Source organism: Lipotes vexillifer, unplaced genomic scaffold, assembly GCF_000442215.2.
Source record: "Lipotes vexillifer unplaced genomic scaffold, Lipotes_vexillifer_v1.1 scaffold61, whole genome shotgun sequence".
NCBI classification, from domain to species: Eukaryota; Metazoa; Chordata; class Mammalia; order Artiodactyla; family Lipotidae; genus Lipotes; species Lipotes vexillifer.
Genome location: NW_006787051.1, coordinates 959258 through 978881, shown reverse-complemented (window position 1 = coordinate 978881; position 19624 = coordinate 959258).

Below are 19624 nucleotides of genomic sequence, written 5' to 3'. Positions count from 1 at the left end.
TTGGTAGCATCCACTGGTTGCTGTGGTGTAAATAGTTCCACTATGGCCTATTTCAAGCTACCAACATGGTGTCACTGAACTTGGAGTTGGGAAGAGGTGCTCATGATCTGCTCTTGGGAGCCTGTATGAGCAGAGCTCAAACACCACTAGATGTGGAAGATCGCATCCCTTCTTGTCACTCAAGGACATCACTCTTGCAATTCTTCTCTTTTGCTCCTGAAACAATTTCCCTCTCTTCTGGAACTTCCTTACCAGCCTCTGAACATATCAATACTATTATTTCTCCTATTAAAAAAAACTCTCTTAAAAAACAAAAAACAAAAAACTCTCTTAACCCTACTATGCACTTTTTCTGCTCCCCTCACAGGAAAAAAAAATTTGAGTTGTATACACTTGCTACATATAGTTCTCTTTCTATTTTTTCTCAGACTCAGACTGCCTCTACCACTCCACTTTCATTGCTAAATCCAATAATCCAAAGTTTAACTGCATATTTAAAATCCATTTGATCCAAACTTAATTCCACATCCCCGTGTTACTTGACTAATCAGTAGTATTGGACACTTGGCTTCCAATATTACTTCAGTCTCCTGGTTTCTCTCCACTCCTACTGACCACTGTTTAGCATCCTGTGTTGGTTCTTCCTCCAGTCTTGATTTCATAATGCTGGAGTAGCTCAGAGCTCAGTTCAGACTTCTTTTCTCTATGTACACTCCCTCCCTTGGGGACTTGTCTCATGGCTTTAAATATCATCTATAAAAGGACAACTCCTAAATTCATGTCTCTCCCCTGAACTCCAGACTCATATATCCAATTGCTTTCTCAACATCTACACTTGAGTGTCGAACAGGCACTTCAAATTTATCGTGTCTAAAACTGAGGTTCTGCTCTTGCCCAGCCCCATTCTGCTTCACTGTACTCTAGACCATCCCAGCTAATGGCAACCTTCCCATTGCTTAAGCCAAAAACTTCACAGTCATCATTTATCCTCCTCTTTCTCTTATATTTCACATCTTTCACCAGTAAATACTTTGAGCTCTGTGTTCAAGATACATCTGGACTCTGACCACTTCTCTCTACATTCACTTTTATAATCATCTCTCAAATGGATGAGCTTTCTAACTGGTCTCCCTGCTTCTACACTTGGTCCTCTATTATTCATTCTCAACCAAGTAGCCAATGCATGTCTATTAAAATTTAGATGAGACCATGTCACCCTCCACTCAAAAATCTCCAATGGTCTTTTATCTCATTCAGATTAAAGCCAAGATCCTTACAATGACTGATATCACCCCACATGATCTAGGCCTCTGTTGCCTCTATGATTTCATCTCCTACCTTCCCTCTTACCCACTCTTCTCGAGCCACACTGCTCTCCTTGCCATTCCTTGCACATGCTTCAGGTTCCTTGACCTTAAGGGCATTGTAAAGGCTGGTCCCCATGTTTGGAGCACTCTCTCTGCAGGTGTTTCATGTAGCACAATGCATTTTTCCAGACTTTGCTGAAACGTTACTTTCTCAATGATAAATTCCCTTACCTCTACCCCACAACTCACAATCTCTCTTAACCTTCTGAGTCTCCATAGCACTTCTAATGTACTGTAATCATTACTGTTTATTAGAAATGCAAGGTTCTTTAGAGCAGGGATTTTTTTTCTTATTTTGTTTATCAATATATCTCCAGAACTAAGAACCACATTGGCATGTAGCAGGTATTCAATATTTGTTGAGTGAATAAATGATCTCATTTAATTCTCACAATACTCAGATAGGTATTATCAACTTTTTTATGTTACAAATGAAGAAACTAAGGCTTAGATATACTCCCTGGGCCACAATCAAAGAGCTGTTATATGGTACAGCTGAAATTTTAATTTATTAGTATGCTGAATAGAACATTAAAAATTACTATTCGAGGGCGCTCCTGGTGGCGCAGTGGTTAAGAATCCGCCTGCCAAGGCAAGGGACACGGGTTCGAGCCCTGGTCCAAGAAGATCCCACATGCCACAGAGCAGCTAAGCCCCTGCACCACAACTACTGGGCCTGTGCTCTAGAGCCCGCGAGCCACAACTACTGAAGCCTGTGCGCCTAGAGCCCGTGCTCTGCATCAGGAGAAGCCACCGCAGTGAGAAACCCACGCACCACAATGAAGAGTAGCCCTTGCTCACCGCAACTAGAGCAAGCCCGCGAGCAGCAACAAAGACCCAACGCAGCCAAAAATAAATAAATAAAATAAGTACATTTCTTAAAAAAAAAAACAGGATACAGAATTGTATATGCAGCATAATCTCTACAACGTACAAAATACATAGATGAAAAGCTCTCATTAATGATGGCCACCAAAAAAAAAATTACTATTAGAGTCTGAACTTCATAAAATTATGAGCCCTTGATTACAATACTAGCAACACTACTAGCAACACTACAGATTTTTAAAAATTATATCACCTAAATAAAATATTGGTTATACACAATACTTGTGAATAATAATGATTTCTTCCAAAGGGTAGGGAGGTTGTAAAAACTGATTCCAGTGATTTGGAGTAGGTGTGACCTACTCGTTTTCTCCCTATTACAAGTTAATGAAAATCACCTTAGTAAATCATGCATGCCTCTCAGAATATTGCCTGGTTAATAGGTATATTCAAATAGAGAAATCTTCCCTTTTAAACCTGAAGATGGAGATGGGGTGGGGTACCACCTATCAGAAGAAATTGTGGTGGACTAATACAGCTCTAAAATCCCTTGCAATTAGAACCAAGTGCTTAATGTGAGCTCTATTCTTTTAGTGAAATACTATTTCCCTGACTGTCAGATATTCAGATACTTGAGTCAATAAAAAGGGAAAACTGGTCAAAAAGAGTGAAGGATCCAAAAATTGTAAGGAGATTTCCAGAGATGTATGTTGTACCAAGAGGGCATAGGGCAAACCAAGGTCCAGAGGTGCGAAAGTGCAAAGCGTTGTTCACAGGATGAAGCAAAGTGTAATACAAAGTGGGCTGTAAAGAAAATTTGAAGGAAAACGTGTGAGGTGATGGCAGTGATGCTGTCATTTCTTTAGCACTAGGAAACCTTGGAGGGTTTTTAAAGATGTGATGTATTTGCAATTATATGCATGTGTGTATGTGTGTGATGATGATGATAATGTAGGTGTAGACAACCAAAGGAGGGGAAAGGAAGTTAGCCTGTAGAATTTGGCAGCCCCCAAAATGACCTTAATTATTTACTTATTTACACTGTACCTTAGTTCAAAAGGAGAATTTAAGAGATGGCTGATCAATAGGCTGTTAGAGCCTTCTGGAATGAGGAAGGCAAATGCTGAGAGATGTTATGGAAAATAAGACACAACCACTTGAAGGGAATCGGAGCAGGAAGCAAGTAATCTAAAACATAAGCCAATGCAATGGAAAGAAATGCAGCTAGAACCAGCATAGGTAAATTAAGCATATGCATGCATGTACATCCATGTGGATGCCACACCAAATTGCATCGCTAGAATGAAAGCCTTGACGTTATCATAAGCTGTCACATTATGTACTGACTGTCCTGGTCCATGCAGACTTCCGCACATTGTTTGGTCACAGTCTGTATTCGTCATTGCACACACAGAGTGTCTTGTGCTGAGCTGTTATAGTATGCAGTGTCTGTGATGGAACATTCAGGCTGATAAACCATGTACTGTCACGGTGTATATGGACTCTTAGAATACAGGCAGGCTGACACTTGCCGGGCTGTCAAGTTGCATGTTGGTCTGTTAAGATGTTATAACATCTCCTGGACAGTCATGAAACATGTAGACTGACACAAAATGCCTGCTGCCCCCGTGTAAAATGGCTACTGTGGTTCTTACAAGGCTGTCATGGCACATATGGAGCTCTCAAGGCAGAAGGTTGTCATAGTGCATGCTGGCTGATAGATCCTGAACTATCACAGTTTATGTTGGTTGTCATGATACATACATCCGGACATACTCTGGGCTGTTACAGCAATTACGAAAGCGTCACAGTGTGTGAGACTGAGGCACACTGGTCCTTCACAATGTAAAATGGTCTCAAGGTGTATATAAGCTAATATATGCTGTGCTGTCATACAAATACTTGGTTGTCATTGTGCAGGCAGATGGATAATATGGCACTGTCACAGCATGTAATGGACTGGCATGGTACACACACAGTGACATACTTTGGGCTGATATGGCATATATGGGGCCATTATAGTACATGTAGGCAAACATACCAGGGTGCTTTAGTGTCAACTGGGATGTCACAGTGTAAGCAGGCTGACACACGCTAGACCATCATAGTGACATATAAGATAGCCAAATGAGTTTCCTATTTTATAGTCCAGTGATGTATACTTCTAGCTCCCACATTAAACAACCATATAGTGCTAATAAAAATTATATTAAGTTCAAGTTGAGTTATAAGGTACATACATAAATTAATATGTCCCTTCATTCCAAAGGAAGGACCCAAATAGCTGAGCAAACATATTCTTTCCCCAATACATCTGAGGGAATATCTTTGGCTATTTCACTTTTCTATCAGTTACTTGATTTATATATTTTTTTACTTATCTAGGGAGATGGCAATAAACATACTGTGTTTTCCTTGAAAGATAATTTGGTTTCCTACACACAGAGTATACTATGTTTATATCAATACATTGCTATATTTCACTTCTTAAGGCTAAATGTATTTTCAAACTTTAAAGAAATTATTGATAATTTTCAAATGTTTGCATTATCAAAATAAGGTAACAAAATATATTTTTATATATGTAAACTCTTTATTTTTTTATTTATTTATTTTTTTCCTTGCGTTATGCGGGCCTCTCACTGTTGTGGCCTCTCCCATTTGCGGAGCACAGGCTCCGGACGCGCAGGCTCAGTGGCCATGGCTCACGGGCCCAGCCGCTCCGCGGCATGTGGGATCTTCCCGAAACGGGGCACGAACCCACGTCTCCTGCATCGGCAGGCGGACTCTCAAGCACTGCGCCACCAGGGAAGCCCTAAACTCTTTATTTTTAACATCTTAATTGGAGTATAGTTGTTTTACAGTGGTGTGTTAGTTTCTGCTTTTTAACAAAGTGAATCAGCTTTACGTATACATATATCCCCATATCTCCTCCCTCTTGCATCTCCCTCCCACCCTCCCTATCCCACCCCTCTAGGTGGTCACAAAGCACCAAGCTGATCTCCCTGTGCTATGCGGCTGCTTCCCACTAGCTATCTGTTTTACATTTGGTAGTTTATATAAGTCCATGCCACTCTCTTTGGCCCAGATTACCCTTCCCCCTCCCTGTGTCTTCAAGTCCATTCTCTACGTCTGAGTCTTTATTCCCGTCCTGCCCCTAGGTTCTTCATGACCTTTTTAAAAAAATTTTTTAGATTCATATATATGTGTTAGCACACAGTATTTGTTTTTCTCTTTCTGACTTACTTCACTCTGTATGACAGACTCTAGGTCCATCCACCTCACTACAAATAACTCAATTTTCTTTCTTTTTATGGCCGAGTAACATTCCATTGTATATATGTGCCACAACTTCTTTATCCATTCATCTGTTGATGGACACTTAGGTTGCTTCCATGTCCTGGCTATTGTAAATAGAGCTGCAACGAACACTGTAGTACATGACTCTTTGAATTATGGTTTTCTCAGGGTATATCCCCAGTAGTGGGATTGCTGGGACATATGGTGGTTCTATTTGTAGTTTTTTAAGGAACCTCCATACTGGTTTCCATAGTGGTTGTATCAGTTTACTTTCCCACCAACAGTGCAAAAGGGTTCCCTTTTCTCCACACCGTCTCCAGCATTGATTGATTGTAGATTTTTTGATGACGGCCATTCTGACCTGTGTGAGGTGATACCTCATTGTAGTTTTGATTTGCATTTCTCTAATGATTAGTGATGTTGAGCACCTTTTCATGTTTGTTGGCCATCTGTATGTCTTCTTTGGAGAAATGTCTATTTAGGTTTTCTTCCCAATTTTGATTGGGTTGCTTGTTTTTTTGATATTGAGCTGCATGAGTGGTTTGTATATTTTGGAGATTAATCCTTTGTCAGTTACTTCATTTGCAAATATTTTCTCCCACTCTGAGGGTCGTCTTTTTGTCTTGTTTATGTTTTCCTTTGCTATGCAAAGGCTTTTAAGTTTAATTAGGTCTCATTTGTTTATTTTTGTTTTTTAGTCTCACTACTCTAGTAGGTGGGTCAAAAAGGATCTTGCTGTGATTTATGTCAAAGAGTGTTCTGCCTATATTTTCCTCCAAGAGTTTTATAGTGTCTGGCCTTATGTTGAGGTCTTTAATCAATTGTGGGTTTATTTTTGTGCATGGTGTTAGAGAGTTTGACTTGATTCTTTTACATGGAGCTGTCCAGTTTTCCCAACACCACTTATTGAAGAGGCTGTCTTTGCTCCAATGTATATTGTGGCCTCCTTTGTTATTGATTAGGTGACCATAGGTGTGTGGGTTTACCTCTGGGCTTTCTAACCTGTACCATGGATCTATATTTCTGTTTTTGTGCCAATACCACACTGTCTTGATTACTGTAGCTTTGTAGTAGAGTCTTAAGTCAGGGAGCCTGATTGCTCCAGTTCCTTTTTTTTTTCCTCAAGATTGCTTTTGCTATTCAAGGTCTTTCATGTTTCCATACAGATTGTAAAATTTTTTGGGCTAGTTGTGTTACAAATGTCATTGGTAATTTGATAGGGATTGCATAAAATCTGTAGATTACTTTGGGTAATATAGTCATTTTTACAATATTGATTCTTCCAATCCAAGAACATGGTATATATCTCCATCTGTTTGTGTCATCTTTGATTACTTTCATCATTACCTTATAGTTTTCTGCATACAGGTCTTCTGTCTCCTTAGGTAGGTTTATTCCTAAGTATTTTATTCTTTTTTGTTGCAATGGTAAATGGGATTGTTTCCTTAATTTCTCTTTCTGATCTTTCATCGTTAGTGTATAGGAATGCAAGAGATTTCTGTGTATTAATTTTGTATCCTGCGACTTTACTAAATTCATTGATTAGCTCTAGTAGTTTTCTAGTGGCATCTTTAGGATTTTCTATGTATAGTATCATAGTATCATGATATAGTATCATGTCATCTGCAAACAGTGACAGTTTTACTGCTTTTCCAATTTGGATTCCTTTATTTCTTTTTCTTCTCTGATTGCCATGGCTAGGACTTCCAAAACTATGTTGAATAATAATGGTGAGAGTGGGCACCCTTGTCTTGTTCCTGATTTTAGAGGAAATGCTTTGAGAATAATGTTTGCTCTGAGATTGTCATACATGGCCTTTATTATGTTCAGGTAGGTTCCCTCTATACCCACTTTCTGGAGAGTTTTATCATAAATCAGTGCTGAATTTTGTTGAAAACTTTTTCTGCAACTATTGAGATGATCATATGCTTTTTATTCTTAAATTTGTTAATATGATGAATCACACAGATTTATTTGCATATATTGAAGAATCCTTGCATCCCTGGGATAAATCCCACTTGATCACAGTGTATGATTGTTTTAATGTGTTGTTGGATTTGGTTTCCTAGTATTTTGTTGAGGATTTTTACATCTATGCTCATCAGTGATATTGGTCTGTAATTTTCTTTTTTTGTAATATCTCTGCCTGGGTTTGGTATCAGGGTGATGGTGGTCTTGTAGAATGAGTTTGGGAGTGTTCCTCTCTCTCTAATTTTTTGGAAGAGTTTGAGAAGGATGGGTGTCAGCTCTTCTCTAAATGTTTGATAGAATTCGCCTGTGAAGCCATCTGGTCCTGGGCTTTTGTTTGTTGGAAGATTTTTAATCACAGTTTCAATTTCAGTGCTTGTGATTTGTCTGTTCATATTTTCTATTTCTTCCTGATTCAGTCTTGGAAGGTCGTACTTTTCTAAGAATTTGTCCATTTCTTCCAGGTTGTCCATTTTACTGGCATATAGTTGCTTGTACTAGTCTCTTATGATCCTTTGTATTTCTGAGGTGTCAGCTGTAACTTCTGCTTTTTCATTCCTAATTTCATTGATTTGAGTCCTCTCCATTTTTTCTTGATGAGTCTGGCTAGAGGTTAACCAATTTTGTTTATCTTCTCAAAGAACCAGCTTTTAGTTTTACTGATCTTTCTATTGTTTTTGCATTTCTATTTCATTTATTACTGCTGTGATCTTCGTGATTTCTTTCCTTCTGCTAACTTTGGGCTTTGTTTGTTCTTCTTTCTCTAATTGCTTTACGTGTAAGCTTAGGTTGTCTGAGATTTTTCTTGTTTCTTCAGGTAGGATTGTATTGCTATAAACTTCCCTCTTAGAACTGCTTTTGCTGCGTCCCATAGGTTTTGGATCGTCTTGTTTTCATTGTCATTTGTTTCTAGGTATTTTTTGATTTCCTCTTTGATTTCTTCAGTGATCTCTTGGTTATTTAGTAGCATATTGTTTAGCTTCCATGTGTTTGCGTTTTTTACAGTTTTTTTCCCTGTAACTGATTTCTAATCTCATAGCATTGTTGTCAGAAAAGTTGCTTGATATGATGTCAATTTTCTTAAATTTACCAAGGCTTGATTTGTGACCCAGGATGTGATCTATCCTGGAGAATGTTCCATGTGCACTTGAGAAGAAAGTGTATTCTGCTGCTTTCAGATGGAATGCCCTATAAATATCAATTAAGTCTATCTGGTCTAATGTGTCATTTAAGCCTTGTGTTTATTAATTTTCTGTCTGGATGATCTATCCATTGGTGTAAGTGGAGTGTTAAAGTCCACCACTATTGATGTGTTACTGTCAATTTCCCCTTTTATGGCTGTTAGCCTTTGCCTTATATATTGAGGTGCTCCTATGTTTGGTGCATAAATATTTACAATTGTTATAACCTCTTCTTGGGGTGATCCCTTGATCATTATGTAGTGTCCTTCCTTGTCTCTTGTGACAGCCTTTATTTTAAAGTCAATTTTGTCTGATATGAGTATTACTACTCCAGCTTTCTTTTTTTTTTTTTTTTTTTTTGCGGTATGCGGGCTTCTCACTGTTGTGGCGTCTCCCGTTGCTCCAGACATGCAGGCTCAGCGGCCATGGCTCATGGGCCTAGCCGCTCCGCGGCATGTGGGATCTTCCCAGACCGGGGCACGAACCCATATCCCCTGCATCGGCAGGCAGACTCTCAACCACTGCACCACCAGGGAAGCCCTCCAGCTTTCTTTTGATTTCCATTTGCATGGAATATCTTTTTCCATCCCCTCACTTTCAGTCTGTACGTGTCCCTAGGTCTAAAGTGGGTCTCTTGTAGACAATATATGCAGGTCTTGCTTTTGTATCCATTCAGCCAGTGTGTGTCTTTTGGTTGGGGCATTTAATCCATTTACATTTAAGGTAATTATCGATGTGTATGTTGCTATTACCATTTTCTCAATTGTTTTGGGTTTGTTTTTGTAGGTCTTTTTCTTCTCTTGTGTTTCCTGCCTACAGAAGTTCTTTTAGCATTTGTTGCAAAGCTTGTCTGGTGATGCTGAATTCTCTTAGCTTTTGCTTGTCTGTAAAGCTTTTGATTTCTCTGTCAAATCTGAATGAGATCTTTAGTGTGTAGAGTAATCTTGGTTTTAAGTTTTTCCATTTCATCACTTTACATACATCCTGCCACTCCCTTCTGGCCTGCAGAATTTCTGCTGAAAGATCAGCTGATAACATTATGGGGATTCCCTTGTATTTTATTTGTTGCTTTTCCCTTGCTACTTGTAATATTTTTCTTTGTATTTAATTTTTGTTTGATTAATATGTGTCTGAGCATTTTTCTCCTTGGGTTTATCCTATATGGGACTCCCTGCACTTCCTGGACTTGACTATTTCCTTTCCCATGTTAGGGAAGTTTTTGACTATAATCTCTTCAAATATTTTCTCAGACCCTTTCTCTTTCTCTTCTTCTGGGACCCCTATAATTGAAATGTTGGTGCATTTAATGTTGTTCCAGAGGTCTCTGAGACTGTCCTCAATTCTTTTCATTCTTTTTCCTTTATTCTGCTCCAGAGCAGTTATTTCCACCATTCTATCTTCCAGTTCAAGCTCACTTATTCATACTTCTGCCTCAGTTATTCTGCTATTGATTCCTTCTAGTGTATTTTTCATTTCAGGTATAGTGTTGTTCATCACTGCCTGTTTGTTCTGTAGTTCTCCTAGGTCCTTGTTAAATGTTTCTTGTATTTTCTCCATTGTATTTCCAAGATTTTGGATCATCTTTACTATCATTACTCTGAATTACTTTTCAGGTAGACTGCCTACTTTGCCTTCACTTATTTGGTCTTGTGGGTTTTTATCTTGCTCCTTCATCTGCAACATATTTTTCTGTCTTCTCATGTTGTCTAACTTACTGTGTTTGAGGTCTCCTTTCCAGAGGCTGCAGGGTTGTAGTTCCTGTTGCTTCTGGTGTCTTCCCCCAGTGGGTGAGTTTGGCCCAGTGGCTTGTGTATGCTTCCTGGCAGGAGGGTCTGGTGCCTGAGTTCTGGTACATCGAGCTGGATCTTGTCCCTCTGATGGGCAGGACCATGTGAAGTGGTGTGTTTTGGGGTGTCTTTGGGCTTAGTTTGAGTTTAGGCAGCCTGTCTGCTGATGGGTGCGTTTGTGTTTCTGTCTTGCTTGTTGTTTGGCATGGGGCATTCAGCACGGGAGCCTGCAGGCCGTTTGGTGGAGCCAGGTCTTGGAGTTGAGATGGAGACCTCTAGGAGAGCTCTCACCATTTAATATTCCCTGGAGCTGGGAATTCTCTGGTGCTGTAGCATCCTGAACTCAGTGCTCCCACTCCAGAGGCTCAGGACTGACCCTTTGCCTGGGCACCAAGATCCCACATGGTTCTGCAAAAAATGGAAAGAAAAAAAGAAAAAAGAAAAAGAAGGAAATAAAAGGGCAGGAAGAAAACAAACAGACAAAAACCCCCACGACAAATAGCAAAGACAAAAACAAGCAAACAGGAACAACAACAATTAAAAACAAACATACAAAACCTCAGAAAAATTGTAAAAGCAGGGGCTTCCCTGGTGGCACAGTGGTTGAGAGTCCGCCTGCCAATGCAGGGGACACGGGTTTGTGCCCCGGTCCGGGAGGATCCCACATGCCGCAGAGCGGCTGGGCCCGTGAGCCATGGCCGCTGAGCCTGCGCGTCCGGAGCCTGTGCTCCGCAACGGGAGAGGCCACAACAGTGAGAGGCCCGCGTACCGCAAAAAAAAAAAAAAAAAAAAAAAAAAATTTAAAAGCAGAACCAAACAAAAACCAAAAACACCGAAGAAACACACACACATACAAAACAAAAACAGAGAAAACAAAAAACAAGAGACCAACCATAAAAACAAAAGAACTCTAAAACAAAATCAAACAATTAAAAACAAAACTAACAAAAACAGAAAATGAAAAAGAGCAAAGAAAACAAAACAAACGCACAAAAACAATAAAGATAAGAACAAGTAGAACAAAGAAAAAAGATTAAAAAAACAAAATAGAACAAAGGAAAGGAAAAAGAAAAAAAACGACGAAAAAACACAGAACCAAAAAGTAATGTAGAAATATAAAAAAATAAAAAATATATTTAAAAACTTAGAAAACTAAATGAAAATAAAAACAAATAATAAAAAACAACAGAACAAAACATAAGAAACATAGTAATAATTATGTTTTCCTGAGGCCTCAGCTGTCAATGTCCCTTCCCCCACTGTGAGTCACAGCCAACCTCCGCTCCCCAGGAGGCCCTCCAAAACCTCTAGGTAGGTCTCTGGTCCCTCTGTGGGCACTGTGGGGGCTGCTCAGACTCTGACCTGGCCCAACTCCCATGTGTACTAGTCCCCAAAGTCCACAGCTGATAGAGCTAGACTGGTTTCATTTGTAGGAACACTCATTGTCCATTCAGATATTCCAAAGATGCAGGGTTTACCAAGCCAATTTTGGGGATTTAGTCTGCGCCTTGTGCAGGTGCATGGAAAGAGTTTTGTTCCTCTTCCTTAGTTGCCCCGTTCCCGGGGCTCAGCTGTGGTTTTAGCCCCACCTCTGCATGTGAGTCACCCACAGGAGTCTGCTCCTGAGGCTGCCCTGGAGCACTTGGGTCTGACCCAGTGAGGACAGGGCGTGGAAGTGGCATGACTTCCTGGGTCATGGGAGGTCCTGGTGGCAACAGGTGCACAGGAAAGCCAGTGGCCACAGTCGCGAGAAATCCAGTCATAGCGCCTGGCAACTGGCACAAGGTCAACCCTGGTGGGGGCTTTTCTTAGCACCTGGCAGAGCAGGGGACTGGCACTTGGAGAGAGGGGCTGCAATGGTGGCTCCACCCCCTGTGCATCACTCAACAGTAGTGCCTTGCTTCTATGGCATTCTGGGTTTCCTACACAAGCATTCTCAGTTGCAGATTTCCTCCCTCCCATCCCCTCAGGCTGTCTGCTCACAGCCAACAGCAGTCCTCCCCGAGGTTTGCTCTCCAATCTCCACGTTCCAGCTCTCAGCCCCTGTGTGCAGAGGTGGACACATGTCCCAGTCTCGGGTGTGCAAGGCTGTGGCACAGACTATCTGTGTAGGTCTCACTCTCTCCTGTCTGCCATAGACCGGCCGTTTCACCCTCCTCCGACAGCCTCAGATGCTCCCCTTCTGTCGCAACTGATTTTCCCATTAGTGATGGGGCTTCCCCAGATGCCAGAACCTTTCCTCTGCTTCAGCTCCCCGCAGGGGTGCAGATCCCGCCCCACTTCCTCTCCTCTCCTTTTCCCCTTCTTTTGTCCTATCTGGTTATGTGGGGACCTTTCTTGTCCTTTCGAGTACCCAAGGTCTTCTGCTAGTGTTCAGCTGGTGTTCTGTGAGAATTGTTCCATCTGTAGGTGTATTCTTGATGCGTTTGTGAAGAGAGATGAACTCAGGTCCTCCTACTCCTCCACCATCTTGGTGGCTCCCCTAAACTCATTATACTCAGGTTTTCTGGTGATTATCTGACCAGTTTATTTTTTTAATATTTATTTTTTAAAAAATGATCTGGTCAGGTCTTCATTGCAGCACGCGGGATATTTGTTGCAGCATGTGGGATCTTTCATTGTGGCGCTAGGGCTCTTCGCTGCAGTGCATGGGCTTCTCTCTAGTTGTGATGTGCAGGTTTTCTCTTCTCTATTCGTGGCACACAGGCTCCAGGGCACACGGGCTCCAGAGCGTGTGGGCTCTGTAGTTTGCAGCACACAGGCTCTCTAGTTGAGGCATGCAAGCTCAGTAGTTGTGACGCGTGGGCTTAGTTGCCCTGCGGCATGTGGGATCTTAGTACCCCAACCAGGGATCGAAACCATGCCCCCCTGCTTTGGAAGGCAGATTCTTTACCACTGGATCACTAGGCAAGTCCCTGATCAGTTTTATAATAATTATACTGCATGTACATTTTAAGAGCTTTTTGAAATTTTACAGCATCTGAGAGACTCATACATTCAGAGGAGTCTAATTAAAGGTTTAGAAGTGTATGATTAAGTTGGCAATCAACATTTAAATGTTTTGGGAAATTTAATCTGTCTAATGCCTACATTTGATTTATCAGTTTATATACATGCTGTGTAAATACTGAGTGGAATGTTAATATTAAATGAATTCTAGATTCATATAATTAATAAATTGGAAAATAAACTAATTATAAATAGTAGTGTTTATTCCTTTTTCTGCATAGACATCATTTGGACATAAAGTAATTTCACAATGATAAGTCATATCATTCCCCTGGTCTTTGTCTGCAAAATGGCTTTTTTATTTTTGACCCTTAGTTAGCTTAGTAAGGTCTGTAAAAGTGCTCTGTAGTAATTTTAATTGAAATTTCACTGAATCAATAGATTAATTTGGAATGAATTTTCCTCTTTATGAGAACACATAGCATTTCTTCCGTTCCTGTTTTAAAAGGGAATACCTCTAACATATTCCCAGTTAAGATGATGGCTACTTGCATTCAGTGATGCTGATGAAAAATCCCATGTCAATATTATTTTCATTCATTTGCATATGACCAAGATACTAGACCCTTATCAGACACAATTTGCAAATATTTCCTCCCATTCTTTGGTTTGTCTTTTCACTTTCTCAGAATAGTGCCTTTTGAAACATGTTAAGTTCTTTATTTTTTCTTTTTTTTTTTTCTTTTTTTTTTTTGCGGTACGCGGGCCTCTCACTGTTGTGGCCTCTCCCGTTGCGGAGCACAGGCTCCGGACACGCAGGCTCAGCGGCCATGGCTCACGGGCCCGGCCGCTCCACAGCATGTGGGATCTTCCCGGACCGGGGCACGAACCCGCGTCCCCTGCATTGGCAGGCGGACTCTCAACCACTGCGCCACCAGGGAAGCCCAAGTTCTTTATTTTGATGAAATCCAATGTATCTATTTTGTCTTTGGTTGCTTGTGCTTTAGGTGTCATATCTAAGAAAACATTGCCTAATCCAAGGTCAAAGAGATTCACTGTTATGTTTTCTTCTAAGAGTTTTATAGTTTATTTCTTACATGTAGATCTTTGATTTTGAGTTAGTTTCTTGTATATGGTATAGGTAGGGGTCTAAATTCATTCTTTTGTGTGTGGCAATCTTGTTGTCCAAGCACCATTTTTTTGAAAAGACTATTTTCTTCCCTACTGAATGGTCTTGCTACCCTTGTTGAACATCAATAAACTATACATGTATGGCTTCACTTCTGGACTTTCAGTTCTATTCTATTGATGGTTATGTTTATCCTACACCAGTACCACATCGTTTTATGATGTAATGTAGTTTTCTTTTTCTTTTTTTTGTGGTACATGGGCCTCCTGTTGTGGCTTCTATTCTATTGATGGTTATGTTTATCCTACACCAGTACCACATCGTTTTATGATGTAATGTAGTTTTCTTTTTCTTTTTTTTGTGGTACATGGGCCTCTCACTGTTGTGGCCTCTCCCGTTGCAGAGCACAGGCTCCGGAAGCACAGGCTCAGCGGCCATGGCTCACGGGCCCAGCCGCTCCGTGGCATGTGGGATCTTCCCAGACCGGGGCACAAACCCGTGTCCTCTGCATCGGCAGGCGGACTCTCAACCACTGCACCACCAGGGAAGCCCCTAATGTAGTTTTCAATGCAACAAGTCTTATACTTCTTTTGTTATATTTATTCCTAAGTATTTTATCTGTTTCATGCTATTGTAAATGGAATTTTTTTCCTTAATTTTATTTTCAGATTTTACATTGCTAGTGTATAGAAATACAACTGATTTTTGTATATTGTGTCTTGCAACCTTGCTGAACTTGTCTATTAGTTCTAATAGTTGTGCATGTGCATGTGTATTCCTTAGGATTTTCAATATATGAGATCATGCCATCTGTAAATAGAGATAATTTTACTTCTTCCTTTTTAATCTGGATGTTTTTTTCTCTTTCTTGCCTAATTTCCCAGGCTAAAATATCCAGTACAATGCTGAATAGAAATGACAAAAACAGGCATCCTTTTCTTGTCTCATCTCTTAGCTACCCAAATATATTGATACTTTTTAATCTCGTGGTCTCTTGTCTCTCTGGGATGTGTTCTAGATGAGTTTCAAATTTAAAACTTCTAAATATCCAATTCTCTTCCCCACTGTGTCCAGCCTGGAGTTTATATTATTGTTTTAGCTTCTTACTTCAATCACTATACTCTACATTTCCAAGATATTTAAGTTGTTCCTTTAAAATCTGTTTTTAACCTTGCCAATTTGTTACATAATTTATTTTTATAATGGGAGGTTTGTCTTCATTTATCTCTTCAAATACATTCAACACACTAAATTTATGACCATCTGTTCTAGAACTATAATATCATCTATAATCAATTAATTTTTCACTTGTTGATTTTGTAGGCTGTTATCTTAACATTAAGTCTCTTCATATTAAGTCTCTTCATATATTTGTATTTTGGTTTGCAAGCTCAATTTTGAATGTTAAGGATTTTTTTCCTTCTTTTTATTTTCTCTGTTTTCTTCTGTACTTACCTTTTCTTATTTAGTGCTTTTGCAGATGCATCCTCCCAATTCTCTGGTCTAGGACATGGCCTTTTAATTATTGTTTCATTTACTGCTTCACTGTGATATTGGGGATGTGGCAGATTTGGTTATATTATAGAATCCCTGGTAGCTTAGCTATGTTCCAAGTTTCCTGGCCTTCTATGCTTGTAGCATCTGGAAGTATAGTCTCAGGTAGTATTCAGCATACTCAAAATTATTTATTTCCTGTTCTTTTGCTCTAACCTTTTGTCTTGGTAAAGAAAAGGTGAAAATATTTTTATTTTTTCTCTTAGTCTTGATTAAAAATTTATCATTCAATATTATTCCTTTATCTTCTGCCATCTGTTGTTACTAAGAAGTCTGCTATCAAAGTAAGTGTTGCTCTATGTGTAATCTGTATTTTCTCTCTAGTAGTATTAAAGATTTTCTTTATCTTTGATGCTCTGTAGGTTCACTGCAAAATGTTTATGTGTGGTGCATTATCTGTATCCTGTTTTGTTCTGGGAGGGTACTTTCAGTCTAAAGACTCATATTTATTTGACTGTGAAATTTTCCATTTTTATCTCCCCTGATATTTACCTTTCATTTCCTCCATTAGATTCTTTTGGACTCTTTTCAAATAAATATCCTTCCTGCCTCTTAACTGTCATTTCACAATGTATATACTAAATTATTTATCTCTTTTTATTGTGTTCACTGTCCAAAACCAATCATGTTGACCCCACCACAAGACTGTTGAGAATGTGGGGGAGCAGGTGAAATTCTGGGGGAGCACCACTGCCTCCGTCATGGCCTCAGTGCATGTCTGTACTCTGACTGGTCTATTTCTCTTTTCAATATCATCATAACAACCTTCCTTCACTCCTTAGTTACCAGCCCTAATACCTTCTTTGGGCTATGCCCAATCCTGCCCTGGGTGTAAACTCTTGTGTGACCTTCACAGACCAGGGCCCTGAGTTGGTTAATTGATTGCCTTGGCTTCATTTCACTACTCATGCTTTCCCTGGCCTCCTTTCTCTTCAGAGGCGTGGGCAGCCTTTCTCCTCCATTTTGCTTGAAAATATCAGTGCCCTAAGGCCTATCAATGTCCGAGGATGGCTTCAGCATTTCTACCACTCAGAAATGGGGCTTTGTCTGCCTCAAAACCCATAATTTTCCAAAAGGGTATATTAAGCCCTGGAATTCCTGTCTACAGACTCTAGGCCATATTGTGGCTTCAGTGAAAAAAACACTGGATTTAAATTCAGAAGTTTTCATCCTGGCTTTGAATTTAACCATCCCCATAATAAATGATTATTATGATAACATCTATCATTTATTACTTGCCTGAGATATACTTATTTCTCTTCTAAGCACATTACACATATTCCTCACAAAGATTCTACATAGCAGTGTTATTTTTCCTCTTTAATATATAAGGCTTAGAGAACTATAAAACACAAACTATGGTGAAAACAAAAATCTTCCTCTCCTCTTCTACAGAAGCAGTTCTCAAAGTGTTGTCTGGGGATCTGGGTTAATACTATTTCATATTAATACTAAGATTTTATTTTCCTTTTTAACTCTAATTCTCTGAAGAGGGTAGAATACACCAGATTGCATTCAGAAGCAGAATAAGAATCCAGCTATCTCTATTCACCCAGACATTAAAGAGAATTACAAAAGGTAAAACAATGTTATCTTCTTTTTTTTTTTAATTTTGGAAAATGTGACTTTTTTATATAAACATGTTATTTATGTTAACATGTAATGGGTTTATTGTTGTAATTTAAACTGAAAAATAGATAAACATATTTTTAAAGTTCTCAATTTTTACTTCTGATACAATAAATATCTATAGATATAACTCACAAAGACAAAGCTGCTTGGGGTCCTCAGTAATTTTTAATGGTTTAAAGGAGTTCTAAGACAAAAAAAACATTGAAAACCACTCTCCAAGAGTAATCCTACTTTCCAGCAATAAATATATTTGTGATTTCTTAGGTATCTCCCTTTTTTCGCTAAGCATATAAAAGCAAAAGCATGTTTACACACATATTCATATGTGTATCTTTTCCTCACAAAAGTATGCTATATAGCTGATTTTAAATGTTATAGTTATTTTACATTTCTTGCTATATATGTTTGGTGTGTTTTATATCAATTCTAGAAGCTCAGAATCCTGTATGAGAGGTACACATGTAAGAACCACAGGGAGGAGGAAAAGTGGGGCCAGTTGCAGAGAAGTCAGACAAGATACCACATAGAAGGTGGTATCTTGAGCTTTTTTTTTTTTTTTAATGACTTAAATCCTTAAAAGAATCTTGTACACACAAATATCTGAATAATTTCATCTCGGTATTCTATGATCTGACTTTTAAAATGTTTACTCACTTGTTCTTCCAGAATTCATTTTGGTGAAAGACATACATTTAGTGTGAGTTAGATTTAAATTCCTGGTTTCTTAAATTAATAACCAGCTATCAATTTGCCATTTAATAAATGCTCTTTTTTTTCCCTCAGCTATTTTGTGATACTGACTGATTATACAGTTTTTAGAGTTCTATTCTGTTCCAATGATCTCTTACATTTTATGGCAGAATTGGAAACCATGCATTTTAGTCTCTGCCACGTTCTAATACTTCACTGGCCCTTTGTAAGTTCTGTAATTGCATGACTTGTTCATTTATCATATGAAATATAGAAGCATTTTGTTGCTTTCTAAGATAAAGATCTTGTTGGAGTATCAATCTGAACTATGTGCCATTTCTAAATTAACTGTTGAAAAATTATTGAATTAGTTTGTCATTTGTAACACCTGTGGATATGACATTGACTACATTTGAAAGGGGATTTAAATCAGTATTTCTGGGAAACTTCGGGCTCTGCCTGAACCCCCATGCATGGCCTCCTTCCTCTCCCAGTCCATTCTCTTGCTTTTTTGAACATGCTTTAATGTAGACCTTTGGTCTTGAACTTTATTCTTTTTCCTTTACTTCTCTTTTTATTATTGGTCACATCTTTTTTGACAGTTTACTTGGTTTCCAGCCTGTGTTTCATGCTAGGTGCTATGTTTTTCTCCTATCGCTTTGATTCTATTATCTTAGACTACTTGCTAGTCTCTCCTGTTTTCCTCTTCCAACTGTAGATCCTAGAACTCCAACCAGAGGTAGCAGATGTTTATTCTCCCATGTAACAATGTACCTTGCTATACTTGCTCAAAACTTTTATTTATATTTATCAAGGTTTTATTATTTTCATTATGAAGCTATATATTGTTATTTTATCCCAATGTCTTTGTGTGTGTGTTTATATGTGTGCTGTGTGTGTGTGTGTGTGTGTGTGTGTGTGTGTTATCTTGAGGGAAGGCCTCTCCTGTTTAGTCTCTCTATTTATTATGAATACATTAAAATATTACTGATTTCTTTTGCCTTGAAACTGACATATCTTCTCCATTAAAAAGTTAATGCTAGGGCTTCCCTGGTGGCGCAGTGGTTGAGAGTCCGCCTGCCGAGGCAGGGGACATGGGTTCGTGCCCCGGTCAGGGAAGATCCCACATGCCGCGGAGCGGCTGGGCCCGTGAGCCATGGCCACTGAGCCTGCACGTCCGGAGCCTGTGCTCCACAGCGGGAGAGTGAGAGGCTCGAGTACGCAAAAAAAAAAAAAAAA